The sequence below is a fragment of the Dermochelys coriacea genome, chromosome 2, assembly GCF_009764565.3.
Source record: "Dermochelys coriacea isolate rDerCor1 chromosome 2, rDerCor1.pri.v4, whole genome shotgun sequence".
Classification (NCBI taxonomy): Eukaryota; Metazoa; Chordata; order Testudines; family Dermochelyidae; genus Dermochelys; species Dermochelys coriacea.
The window spans coordinates 136,290,959-136,305,472 of NC_050069.1; positions in this window are offsets into that span (position 1 = coordinate 136,290,959).

A 14,514-nucleotide genomic window follows, 5' to 3' on the forward strand; every position below is an offset into this window, starting at 1 on the left:
CATCCAGCATTTTCCTTTCTTTCTCTCTCTCTCTCTCTCTTCTTTTTTTTTAATGATTAAAAAAAATTGCCCACTCTCCAGTGGAGGTGACTGAAGTAGAATTGATTTGGGAGGTTGTGACACTAAGCACCTCTGTATTGCCACCCTACACACTATTTTAATGTACGTAGGTGCTGGGCATTAAGGGTTATGGATATATACTAGTATTATGACTAAAGTGTATATAAACTAGGCATGCCAGGGGAAGTTGTGAAACAGGTCTGCCTTAGACAAAGGAACATGTGTTTGATTCTCTGACCAGCCTGATCTTCAGGAAAAGACTGTGAAGGTTTAGTTTTACATATTAGGTAAACAAAGCTATTAAGCTAACAAGTGGAGGAAGAAAGAGCATAGAGGTTACTTCACCATCAGACTCCATGTCACCTTCCTCAGAACTTGAATACTCTTTACTTTGAGAGGTAACCCACAGAAGAATCCATTTCAAAGGTTTACTAGTCTATAAAGACAGGGGGGCTGAACTTCAAGTGATAAGCAATTGAATCAACTGATTATATACAATATGATGGTATTATGAGAGTGTACCGAGTGAGGTCTTTTTTGAAAGCTAATTACACATTGTGAAGTTTGAATGAGGAAATATGGATACTTTATGCCTTCAGTCTATGACCAAACAAAGGGAGAAATAGGCTTTTCCACAGCCAGGAGGGAAGGCAGCTATCTACTTCTCTCCAATGAAATTAAGCAAGAAGTGACCAGAAACAATGGAAGCCCTATTTACATAATAATCAACAAGAGAAGGAGAAGACCACAGGAAGGGGAAAAGAGCATGAGGTCATCCTGCCTCTTGAACAAAGTCATTGAGCTTTGGAAGATATATTCAAAGACAGAAGTCATCTGGACCTCCATCACTAGATAGACACAAAGGAATAGAGCTCTTGCAAGCTCAGAAAGAGGGGTCCTTCAACCAAGCAGGGGTTGAAGTCTCTGGAAACTGAATATAGATGAGTCACCTTCTTAGGCAAAGACCTTGCACCTAGGAAGACAAGGGAAGGCAGCCTCTTGTACTTCTGTGGAAGGTCCTGACTGACAAAAGTCAGCAATGGCTGGGAAGATGAATGATTCATGAGAGAAACCATCTTGAACAAAGCTTGTACTTCGCTAGATTAAATTTTAGACTTTTAGATGCATGTTTTCACTTTTAGTTGCTTGTAACCCTTTCAAACTTTAGTCCTTTTACTTGGCATCACTTAACCTATGTCCTATTGTTAATGAATTTGTTTTATTTTTACTATAAACCAACTCAGAGCAGTGTTTAAAGGGAACAATATATTTACCCCAGTTAAATTAATATGCTGGGATGTGCTTTTGTATCTTTAGAGGAACAAAAAAACATTATTTCTCTGAAGTGTCCAGAAGAGAGCTGGACATTGCAGAGCACATAGTTTCAGGAAAATTCAAGATTGAGAGTTTGTTGGGATCATCCTATCGGTTGTAACCAAGGGTGGTGGAAGCCAGAATGGGGCTTTGGGGTTGTATATAGGCTGTTGGTGTCAGAGATGCTGAACCAGGGCTGTGTAGCACACAGACACTCCGGGTGTGACCTGTGTGCTTATAGGCTGGGTGTGAGCCTCACAGGTTGGAAGTTACAGCAGTGAAGCATTAAGAGGAATCCAGGGTTACAGGGTAAGATGTGACACAAACCCCTTATTAGTCTGGATTGCAGCTGAACCCCATAAAAGTGCTCCTATCCCACTTCCTATTTGTGAATATCAAAAGACAGCCCCAGATATTGGCTTCTACTCAACCCAGATATTGAAATAATATGGGTATTTCAAGTCAGAGCTGAAATGCATTGGCAGAATTAGGATAGAGGAAGAGTGAATTCATATTGACTGCAAATGACTGCATTACCGCCAGTAGTTTTAATTTCTCACCTTCAATGTACATGGCCTACATATTTAAAAATAATCTACAAATATTAACAGAAGAACTTTGTATCCAAACTTGACAGCTGCCAGGAAGTCAGGTAGAAGATATACATAGTCCAGTTTAAGAATAATTAGGAAGAAGAATATTGTTTATCACTAGAAGCAGATGTGGTATTTCTTGAAAAGCTCATAGGCATTTCTGGATGTGAGGTATTAGCATGAAGACATGTCTTTAGTTTACAGTTTTGTAAAGACCTTCTTCAGCTCAGTTCAAAAACTTTCAGGCTGATTGGAGTCCTGCCAAAGTTTAGAGTCCATTGACACATTCAATCTATCTTGGAACTAACCTCATTTTAGCCTTATCACTGTCTCCACCATTAGACTGATGACAAGAAAAAGGGCAAGTCTTCTATCGATCAGAGAACAGAGGAATATATAATTTATCATCTCCATTGTTTATTTTTTCTTTCCTATATATATATGTAATTGATTAAAAATATGATATGTGCCCAGACACAATTTTTTTAAAATGTTGCTCAGATCAAATGTCTCTGTCACTTGTTGAGAACTGATTGTTTACCTTCAGCCTACCGAAAGGGGCAATGTCCAGCTGCACCATACTGAGGGCAGACCAAGAAGGGAATTGTAACTTTTGAGAGTCACAATTCTCTTTCTGGCTCCTACTTGCTCTAGGACAGGGGTTCCCAAACTTGGTTCGCGGCTTGTTCAGAGTAAGCCCCTGGCGGGCCGTGAGACGCTTTGTTTGCCTGAACGTCCGCAGATACGGCCACTCGTAGCTCCCAGTGGCCGTGGTTCACTGTTCCCGGCCAATGGACACTGCGGGAAGTGGCACAGGCAGGGCCACCGCTTCCTGCAGCTCCCATTGGCTGGGAAGGGCGAACTGCAGCCACTGGGCACTGTGAGCGGCCGGACCTGCAGATGCTCAGGTAAACAAAGTGTCTCGCACCCAGCCAGGTCTTACCCTGAACAAGCCGCAAATCAAGTTTGGGAACCCCTGCTCTAGGAGGATAATAATCTGCTGCTGGTATATTCCAGTAGCAGATTATTTCCCCTGCCAATTTGACTAAACTGTACTGGCCAGCACTTTGGTGGTACAGATCAAGGCTTCATCCTTTCCCATCCCTTCTCTCTCACTCCACACCCATGTGCAGCGCCTTGAAGGAGCTACTCTGCTAGCCATGATAGAGGTAGCCCACACAGAGAAGTAAAGGGTCACCTTTCACCCCCTTTCTGCCCTGTGTGACAGTTCTCAAGGACCCAGGACTACAAGTCATCTTGTTATCACCCTATCTCCAGTGAGATGGAGACTTGCTTGTGCTTAACTTGGTGTCAACTTCTTGACTCCACCAGCCTGTTACCTACTCAAACAATCTCCTCTGGGCCACACTAGTCCTTACTCTGTCTTGCAGGTTAACAATAGGTGCATCACAGTCCTCACGCCCCTTTGAAGCATTCCCCTGTTGTGTTCAGTCGCTTCTTCACTGAACACTCACAAGAGTATCAGGCCTGCTGTCTCCTAGGGAACAGTGTACACCCCATCTTAAAAGATTCTACTCAGGATCACTCCTTGTACAATACCACAGCACTGAGATATATTTATAGTGAAAACAACAAGTTTATTATCTAAGATTTGGGAGTCAAGAGATAGTAAGTAAGGATTGCTAGAGACTAAATGTAACTTAGCAGGCTAACCTTCTGTCTAAAGAAGTTTATCTTACCCCAAGTGCCCTTTGCAGCATTTCAACCAGGCCTGGTCTAGATCCCATTTTCATTAATGTAAACGCACTGTCCATTTACTTCCTAGGTGCAGGATAAAGGGGAGTCTTCCTGGACTTCTCCTTGTATCACCCAAAGTTTGTACCCAGAGCTGGAATAACTTCCCTGTAGCTTATTCACTGGAGTGCTGCCTCCCTGTTTATTTCACATCTCCCCCCCCTCGTTGACTTTGAATGTAAATGGGGCTCCCACTGTATTGGTTTACAATGCTTAATTTACATGCCTACTGAGGTAAATAAACATATTTTGTCTGGCAGAAAAACCTGTTTGTTAACTCTGCCTGAATATAAACTTTAGGAACATATTTTCAATATGTCTCTAAGGTGCCACAAGTTCTCCTTTTCTTTTTGCGAATACAGACTAACACGGCTGCTACTCTGAAACATTTTCAATATACGTGCATCACTCCTTACATAGTATCTGTACATACATTTCACAATATATATTAATGACCAGCATGATCCTGGATTTCATTTAAGATCTCACATCATATTCTTTGGTGAGCCAGAGTACACATACCAGGATCAGGATATTCTTGTAACCCTTTTGCCAGTTGGCACTGAAGGCATCATGGCTCACAATGGGCACATACAGAAAGCCACAATCTTGTTCTAAATCAGCATTATGCTCCCAGATCTTTGGGGAATAAAGAGGAAGATGTGCATAATACAAATGTAAAAAAAAAAACCCAGCAAATGAACATCTTTACTAGTACAATGAAATCTTTTCTGATCATATAAAAAAAGAGGTAAATTGGGGAATAAAATGAAATGGTATTTTACTGGAGCAAATGCAGACTTAAAATCATAGTTATTGACCCTGATCTATAAGCCCAGCAATGCCTATGCTCATTGGAGCTTTGGATCTACTTAGATAGTATTTATAAATTGGTTCACTGCATATCTATTAACAGTGGGACAAAAGCAAAAGCCTCCATGTTGTTCAAACACATGCTGGGTGTCATTTTTATTAACTAGAAAATGGTTACTGTAGACAGAAATCACCTAGTGAATTGGTCTTGGGAAGTAGCATTAAAGACACTGTTTCATATGTGCCCAATTTTATATTTGATCATCATGCTGCTTCCTTTCAGAGCTTAACTGTCAAAGAAAGAAAACTGAAATGACAAATGCTGACCCCAGTTAACCCTATTCCATGTGTTCTGTATTTTAAATCAGCAATTTCTGACAGTGGAGAAACTTGTGAGGAAAAAATTGTGGGTAAATTAATCCAGATCTTGTTTTTTAAAAGGAGAATATTAAAAGGGAGAGTGGGGGGGGAGAGCTATTTTAATCAAAACACCATTAAAGTAACAGAACGCAGATGTGTCCCTTCACAATGTAATGTCTGCATGAACATTCATTGTGGCCTGGTTTATTCCCTAGCCCCCGATTTTATTCAATCTACTTCTTAAAGCCTCTGTATACAAATGAAATTCCTATTAGTGCAGTCAGTGTGAGCTGATATTTCTGGAAGGAAATGCTGCCTATTTTTACTCCTCCACGACCCCTCCAAAAGGACACTGCCTTGAGTTCTTATTAGCATTTGCATTTCACTCCCTTGAGAAATGCATCATAATAATTAAGCTAGCTATTCACTTTTACACATAGTAATAAAAGACAACTCAGCATGTCAGAAATCTGACCATTACATTGTTCTACATGTTCATTCTGTAACCTTGCTGAGGGCTGAGAGCTAGCAAATAGACCCAGAGAAGAACATACCCAGAATCTTCGAATCTGACAGCTTCCATTTTATTCATAAAAAAATCAAAACTAGTTTTGATGGCGAAGGAGAATGAGAGGGCACAAATTCACTAGTTACAGAATGACACCTTGCTGCTTAGCTCATAGTAAGTAAGGTTTATTCCTCTCTTGGGAGCTTTGAGAATAGGATCTCCTGAACAGGGAGGGATAGAAAAGGATTTGATGACTGCAGCCCAGAACTCAAGCAGAGTGTATCAGAAGACAAGAATATAAAATTCAGTTAGCATCATATATTGCCCTCTGCACCTTACTGTAGTTGAGAAGTACCTTATCACAGGAATAGTCCCACTGAAATCAATGAGACTGATCATGAAATAAGTTACTATTCAACATGAATAAAGATAGCAGAAGATGGCCCTTAAATAGCTCCTTGTTCCATATCCAAAATAACACTTCAGGCCAGGTTTCTCAAATACAGAAACCAGCCACCCAAATATCAAAAACTAAGAAATTCAACTGTCAAATCCCCTCGCAGCAACCAATTAACCACAGCTTACATAAAACATTACAATCCTCACCTGGCCTCATTCAATACATGTGCATCAGCCAGTACAATCATAAGCAAACACTCCAGCAAAGTATCTTAACCTCTACCCCTGCAGTGATTCAACCATAAAATGTGAGACAAACTTTTCTACCTATAAGAGAGTTTCTAGTCATCACTGACCACAAATATTAGACTTTGTGCAGCTGTGACATTTTATGCAAATCATTTGATGGGCTAATTTGTATATAAGCGTAATCTTCAATTACCCTAGCCCACGCAGTGATGGGTTAAGGAAATGAAGCTACACAAAATTTGTTACCTGTGGTATGAGGGTAGGAGTGAGGGCATGTAGTGACGGTGTCATGCTGCATAGAATATGTGGGACAGTTTATAATATTATTGATACCAATATTGTAAAATTGCCAGGAATCTGACCAGATATGCCATGTAAGGTATCTGTAAAAATATTATGATTTGCAAAGTATGCTAATCTTGTTTATATGTTTATATCACCTTTGTATTGTAAGTTATAGATATGTATGGTATATCTGTATTTCCAAACTGGTGCTGTGCATCTGGGTGACATCCCCAGACAAACTGGCATCAGCACTGCATAGATGGCCCATCAGGGGACATCAACTGTACAATGAACTCACTGAAAGGGTCAGGGGCTACACCTTATGACTCAGCAAGGCATGAGGGGGCATGCCTATGGCCAGAACTCTAAGTCTTCCAGGCCATGTGCTGGGCAGCTTGTGTTTGAAACAAAGGAAATTCAAGTTGCATGGCAAAAAACTATAAACGGCAGCTGCATCAGCTCCATTTTGTCTTCATTCCTGCTTCATACCTCAGGAGGAGCTTTGCTACAAACTGAAGCTCTGAACAAAGGACTGAATGACCCATCCAAGCTGTGGATGTGTTCCAGAGGGACTTTCAAGCCAGCAAACTCACCAGTACTGCTAAGAACCGTATATATGGACTTTGAAGTCTTTATATGTATGTGACTGCTTTACCATTTAACAATTCTCTTCTTGTTCTTCCATTTTTCTTTATAATAAACCTTTAGCTTTAGATGCCAAAGGATTGGCTGGCAGCCAGTGGCGGATTTCTGATTTTGCCACCTCTAGGCCCTGAAATAATTGCTGCCCCCCATATGAACTTGTTTTTAGTTATTTTACAAATTCGCGCTGTCATTGGTGGTTTCAATACGCTCTATGATTGGTAGAATCGTGGCGTCCATAGACGCCGACTCTGGGAGAAAAATTGGTGGTTGCAGAGCACCCACCGGCAGCTCCCCACCCCAACCCAGCTTACTTCCACTCTGATTCCGCCTGCTCCCCTGAGCGCGCCGCCGGGTCCTGCTTCTCCCCCCCCCCGCCAGTGCTTGTGCATGAAACAGTTTTGCACGGGTGGGAGGGAGGGGGAAGAGGGGAGTATGCCGCACATTCAGGGGAAGAGGAGGGGCCGGGCCGGGGATTTGGGGAAGGGAACCAATAGGGGCAGGGAGGGGGCGGAGTTGGGGCACGGACTTTGGGGAAGGGGTTGGAATGGGGGTGGGGGCAGGGGCAGGGGGGAAGTTGGCACCTCTGGCTGCTATTATAAATTTGCTGCCCTAGGCCTAGGCCTTGTCGGCCTAGGTGATAATACGCCACTGCTGGCAGTGTGGTACTTTGGGTGAGATTCAACCTAATGTTGACCTGGTAATGTGGCTGGCCCTTTGGGGTTCAGAATAACATTTTGCATAGTGAGGAGAGTTTTTAAACAACACATTACTTTACTGCACCTGGGTACTGATTGGGAGCCAGAGAACTGGAATGCAAAGAAAGTGGGGGAAGTGTAATTTCTTTTTTTTGTTGTTTTTTTGTTTCTTAATAACCAGTGTTGAGGATCAGGAGCACAGTTTGTGACTGGTTGAAGAGTTTAATTTTAGTGTTAACCACCAGTTTTAGGAGTGTCTGCTCTCCCTTTTGCCACCTGCCCTGACCTTGGCATTTCCAGTAAGGGCTGCCCCAGGCACTCCTGTGCCACACTTGGGTAGGTGGGAAGATGTCTGAGGATGCTGGCTGGGTGGGTGAGTACTTCAGGGTACTATTGTTTCTGGATGCTGGGTTTGGTGGGTGCTAGAAATCTGGAGGCTCTTGTGGATTAATTAATGGCTGTCTGAGGTGTGAGGTGCCAGAGGTGCTGGGGTTGCTGAAGATGCTGCTAGAGTAGGTGTATGTTTACTGGTTGCCTGAATTCCTAGGATGTGTGGGATTTACTACTGGGTGCCTGGGGCCTTGCTGGGGATGGATTGGTAATGAGGTGCTTGGGCCTGTTTTCTGGAGTGTATGAAAGAGCCTGGGGCAGTATTCATTCCCTCACTTTGTGCTGCTGTCAGGACAGCAAATACCTGCAGACTGGCTATAACTATGCTTGGAAGGATTCCATTTTCATTAGTAAATGTCAGTAAACGTCGATTTCACTGTAGGCACACAAACCGACAAAAAAATAATTTCCACTAATAATCATCAACATTTACAGAGAGGCAAAGAAAAAAATGCTACTTGAGAACTTCTTAGACTTTAATGATCTTTTCTTTGTAAATTTTGGCAAGTGTTGCTGACAATTTGTGTTTTAACGATCCGATCCCCTCATCCCATAATGCCCTCCACTGTGAAAATTTAAGTAAATAAGAATTTGGGGGAAATGCTTAAAACCCATAATTTTGCACAACTGTGAAAAATTTAAATCACTAAAAATTGAAAAAATGCTTAAAAATAAATGTTGATATTATCTATCGAAATTATATATATATATAAAAAAATAATTCTGCCAAGCCTACCTACAACTCAGCTGCAGGCATTCAAATCCAGCTGAGATGTGGGCAGCTATGAGAGGGCTGCCAAACATATGAGTGTCACATGAGTTGCCTGATATTTGGAAGCTCTGTATTTTACTCTTGGTTGTGCAGCTGCTCTGTAAATTCTAGACACCTTTCAATGCACACACAGAAAGACATGCATAAATTCATGAATAACAAAGGAGCATAGAGAAAGCCAGCATTCCTCACTGCCCATTTATATACCTGGGGTCACCTACTAAACACTCTAGTCACAGTTGGGATTTTTAAACCAATCATGTGATGGGGTGGAAAGGGTGAACTCATCTTTTTTGAATGCGGGGAGTTAGCAGTAGTGTGTGTTTTATATATAATGTGTGTTTTATATTTAATGCACAAAACTAACATTCAGGCAAAGTACAGGTTGAGACGGAAAGCCATTAGAACCAGGAAATGCTCTGCTCCCCCAGAGTCTCCATTTGATGGCTTTGTAAGGATGGATTATAGCTTTCTGCACATTGTAAGGTAACTTAATTTATCATCTGTTTCAGTCAGAAAGACGTGTCCTATAGGGCTGTAAGATGCAGAGGGGTAGCAGAAAAGTAACGGATTCAGCCTCATCTCCAAAAGAACCTGCTGCAATCCCCTAAAACAAATACTATGGGACCCATGACTCTCCCATTCCCTCTGCACCAATCCCCCCGATACAAACTCCCAGAGATATTCATGGCTCCAATTCCTTTGCAATCCCTCCCAGCCAAGCTCCCCTGACAAGCCTCGTAGACCCTATTCCACTTTTGAACCAGAGTAGGTGGTAACATTTATTTCCATTATTCTATTCTGTGGTATCACAGTGGTATTTGAGTTCTTTGACAGATGCTTTAAATCTCTTTCTTACAATGCCTCCAGACCATCTTTTCCAATCTAGTCCCAAATCCCACAAAAGTAATTTCAATCTCCTCAAGAAGACAGATTTTTTTAATTAAACAAATGTAAATTGGCTTTTGTAAATAAAGGAAAGAAACCAATATTTGAAAGATATCACTTGATAATCTCCCAACTTACTCCTGAAAAATACACCAAAATATTAGAAATGGAGAGAGGAAAACAGAGGTGTCCCCAGGAGTCTGTACTGGAACCAGTGCTGTTCAACATATTCATAAATGATCTGGAAAAAGAGGCAAACAGTGAGGTGGCAAAATTTCCAGACAATACAAAGATACTCAGGATAGTTAAGTCCAAAGCAGTCTATGAGGCGTTACAAAGGGACCTCACAAAACTGGGTGACTGAGCAACAAAATGGCAGATGCAATGTTGATAAATGCAAAGTAATGCACATGGGATTATGTTTTCCAAACTATACATATCAACTGATGGGGTCTAAATTAACTGTTACCACTCAAGAAAGATCTTGGAATCACTGTAGATAGTTCTCTGAAAACATCCACTCAATGTGCAGCAGGAGTCAAAAAAGTGACCAGAATGTTGGGAATCATTAGGAAAGGGATAGATAATAAGACAGAAAATATCATATTGCCTCTATATAAACCCATTGTATGCCCACATCTTGAATACTGTGTGCAGATCTGATCACTCCATCTTAAAGAAGAAAAAAGGGCAACAAAAATGATTAGGGGGATAGAACAATTTCCATGTAAGTAGAGATTAATAAAACTAGAACTTTTCATCTTGGAAAAGAGATGACTAAGGGGGATATGACAGAGGTCTACAAAATTATGACTGGTGTGAAGAAAGTAAATAAGGAAATGTTATTTACTCCTTTTCATAACACAAGAACTAGGGGTCACCAAATGAAATTAATAGGCAGCAGGTTTAAAATAAACAAAAAGAAGGATTTCTTCAAACAATGCACAGTCAACTTGTGGAACTCCTTGCCAAAAGGTTTTGTAAAGGCTAAGACTAGAACAGGGTTAAAAAAAAACTAGATAAGTTCATGGAGGATAGATCCATCAGTGGCTATTAGCCAGGATGGGCAGGGATGCAAAACCATGCTCTGAAGTGTCACAAGCCTGTTTGCCAGAAGCTGGGAATGGGTGATAGGGGATGGATCACTTGATGAGTCCCTCTGGGGCACCTGGCTTTGGCCACTGTTGGAAGACCAGATGGGCTGGATGGACCATTGGTCTGACCCAGTATGGCCATTCTTATGTTCTTAAACAGTTCCCAATTTATTAGCCACACTTCTTTAGAGATTTCCCAATGCTTCTCCCAAAGCCCCACTATCCACATTTAGAAAGTCATTATCACACAATAATGTTGCCTCTTGAATCTCTACTTGACTTTTTTTTATTTCTATTTTCTCTCTCTTTCCCTCACTTTCCTCTTGTGCATCCCCAGGAGACTGTGCTCCTAGCCACTCTGTTCTCACTATGCTGCAGCTGCATTCTCCAGTCTGCCCAGCAAAGTGAGGCGAGACCCAAAATGGCACTAGAGACTTCGTCTCCCACTCAGGTACCATCCTGATTTCACTGCTGACTTCACAGTGCTGGGCTTTGTACTAACAGAATGACATCATGGTGAGGAGACGAGGTGGGAAAACTGCTTCATCTCATCTCTCTATATCATTCGAAGTTATTTGTTGAGTAATATGAATCAATAACATGAATCAGGTTGAGAGTTGCTGTAGAATATTACACACAGCAAGTTTCAGTAGGATTCATACAGGCCAAGATTTTCAAATATAAGTGCCTAAAAGCTGGTCTTCTCAATCCATATTTAGTCAGCTAATTCAGCACAAGTGAGGAATCCTTCTTGAAGATTAACCTAATTTTTTTTAGTATCTTCTGTGGAGAGAGAAGAGGGGTGTGTGATGGTGCCCCCCATAAGGCTTTTTGGAAATATGCTTATGAATATATATGACATAATTCAAATATGTTCTATGCTACATATGCCATGTAACATATCTATGTAAAAGGTTGTGATCTCCTGAATCTATTCATCCTATTTGTATGCATTTATCATTTTTGTATTTGAAGTTATGAATATTGGCCGTGTACTGGCTTGATTTCTAAATAATCTTAGTAGAGCATTTGGTCAGTTCCTGGAGAAAGGAATTCGCAAAATTAAGTGCCCAATCAAGAAGCACATAAGGAACAGTGCATCTTGGAATGCTCTAATCCACATAAGAAGTCTTCCTGGAGACATTCAAGATACCATGTGAGCAATGGCTTCTGCCTGTAAAAACTGTGAGTCATGCATGGACATGTGACTTGCCCAGGTGACTCCAGAACTCCATCTTGGAGCTGGACATTGCATTGGAGAGAGGAGGGGGTCTCTACCCACAAGAGAAAGTCTATTTAAGCCTGTGGGAGACTCCTCCATTTTGTCTTCAGCTGGCTAAGGAGATAGCCTCTCCACCCTCAAGGATACCTGAGAGAAACTGTGTCAGGGTTCCCTCCCGACTCTGAACTCTAGGGTACAGATGTGGGGACCCGCATGAAAGTCCACTAAGCTTATTTCTACCAGCTTAGGTTAAAAATTTCCCAAAGACACAAATCCTTTGTCCTTGGATGGTACACTGCCATCACCAAGTGATTTAGACAAAGAATTAGGGAAAAGACCACTTGCAATTCCTATTCCCCCAAAATATCCCCCCGAGCTCTACACCCCCTTCATGGGAAGGCTTGATAATAATATACCAACCAAATAGGTAAACCAGATTCTAAAAAAACAGAACTTTATTATGAAGAGAAAAAAAAGTAAAAGAAGCACCTCTGTAAAATCAGGATGGAAGGTAACTTTACAGGGAAATCAGATTCAAACACAGAGGATACCCCTCTAGCCAAAACTTTAAAGTTACAAAAACAGGGATAAACCTCCCTCTTAGCACAGAGAAAATTCACAAGTTGAAAACAATTTACTTACTCTTTTTGCAATATTCAGACTCACTTTAGGATGGTTTATAGGAAAAGGAGTTTTCTGACCTGGTACTTCTCTGCTTCCCAAGAGAACACCCAAACAAAGAGCACAAAGCATCCCCCTCTCAGATTTGAAAGTATCTTCTTTCCCCATTGGTCCTTTTAGTCAGGTGACAACCAGGTTATTTGAGCTTCTTAACCCCTTACAGGTAAGGAGGCATTCTAGGCTATCCTTAGTTGTATGGTTATGACAAACTGGAACAAAGGACAGTAACTACAGGGGGTGTGAGTGCTTGCTGGATCCAGACTAGAAGGAGGCTAGTCTGTAAAAGAGAGCTTACTGGAACTGGCGAGGTTTTTATCTGTATTCAGTTTGATTAGACGTAGACTTGTGTGTTTTATTTTATTTTGCTTGATAATTCACTTTGTTCTGTCTGTTACTATTTGGAACCACTTAAATCCTACTTTCTGTATTTAATAAAATCGCTTTTTACTTATTAATTAACCACGAGTATTAATATTAATGTATTAATACCTGGGGGGGGGGCAAACAGCTGTGCATATCTCTCTATCAGTGTTATACAGAGCGAACAATTTATGAGTTTACCCTGTATAAGCTTTATACAGGGTAAAACAGATTTATTTAGGGTTTGGACCCCATTGGGAGTTGGGCATCTGAGTGTTGAAGACAGGAACACTTCTGTAACACTTCTGCTTTCAGTTAAGCTCACAGCTGTTAGGGGACGTGGTTCAGACCTGGGTCTGGGTTTGCAGCAGGCTAGCAGGTCTGGCTCAAACCAGGCAAGGCACTGAAGTCCTAAGCTGCCAGGGCAGGAAAGCAGGAGCAGAAGTAGTCCTGGCACATCAGATGGCAGCTCCCAAGGGGTTTCTGTGATCCAACCCGACACAGGGCGAATACATACATCCCTAGGCCTGACCCTAGGCCCACTCTCTCTTCCCCTGGCCCACCTCAACTGCGCTCCACAGAGCCCTCCACGTGGTCAAGGGACGGGAGAATGGTGTTGTGGAAGTATCCAGACCTCCTTTCCATAGTGAGGAGGTGATATCTCTGTATGGAGGAACCAACTATGCAAAAAACTAAATGGGGTTTATCTGAATCAATGGTAGGACGATTTTCCTATTATTAAGCCTAAATTTTCATTGGCTTAATTGGATCTCCTGACTTCTAGTTATACTCCTGTGACCTTGGGAGCCCCTCAGTGCCAACTGGCAGAGAGCCCAACATACTGTAACTCACATCAGGCCTGACACACTGATTACCCCCGATACACTGTTGTAATAATATGTATCTGAAAGGCATCATATAAGGTTTCATATGTAAACTGGTGACATGCTAATCCCCAAAATCATTGTGCAATGTACATCTGGGTTGTGTACAAGGAGTGTGCTGGAAATAAGTTTTTAAAAGGTGTTTGGAAGGCAGTGTATAAACCCAGCCTGCACTACACAAAGGAATGCATGTTTACCCATCTGATAGGTTTGATTACAGGCAGGGGACAATGAAAGTACTTTTACTTGTAAGGCAAATAAAGCCATCAAGCTAACAAGCAGTGGAGAAGACAATTTAGCGATCACGCAGGCAGAGAGAATCTGCACCCCAGGAAGCCTTCCTGGCTCTTGAGGCAGAGACAATGGACTTTGGGTAATAAAAGGGGAGCATAACAACATTTTAGTGATCCATCACTTACAGAACACATGTGAGCCTGTGAAAGTTGGCTCTACCAGCCTAGAGAGCTGGAGATGTTGATAACTTGATGTAAGTCAGAAAACTGCTTAGGCAAAGATTGTAACATGCTAAAATTAAGTGTTAGATACT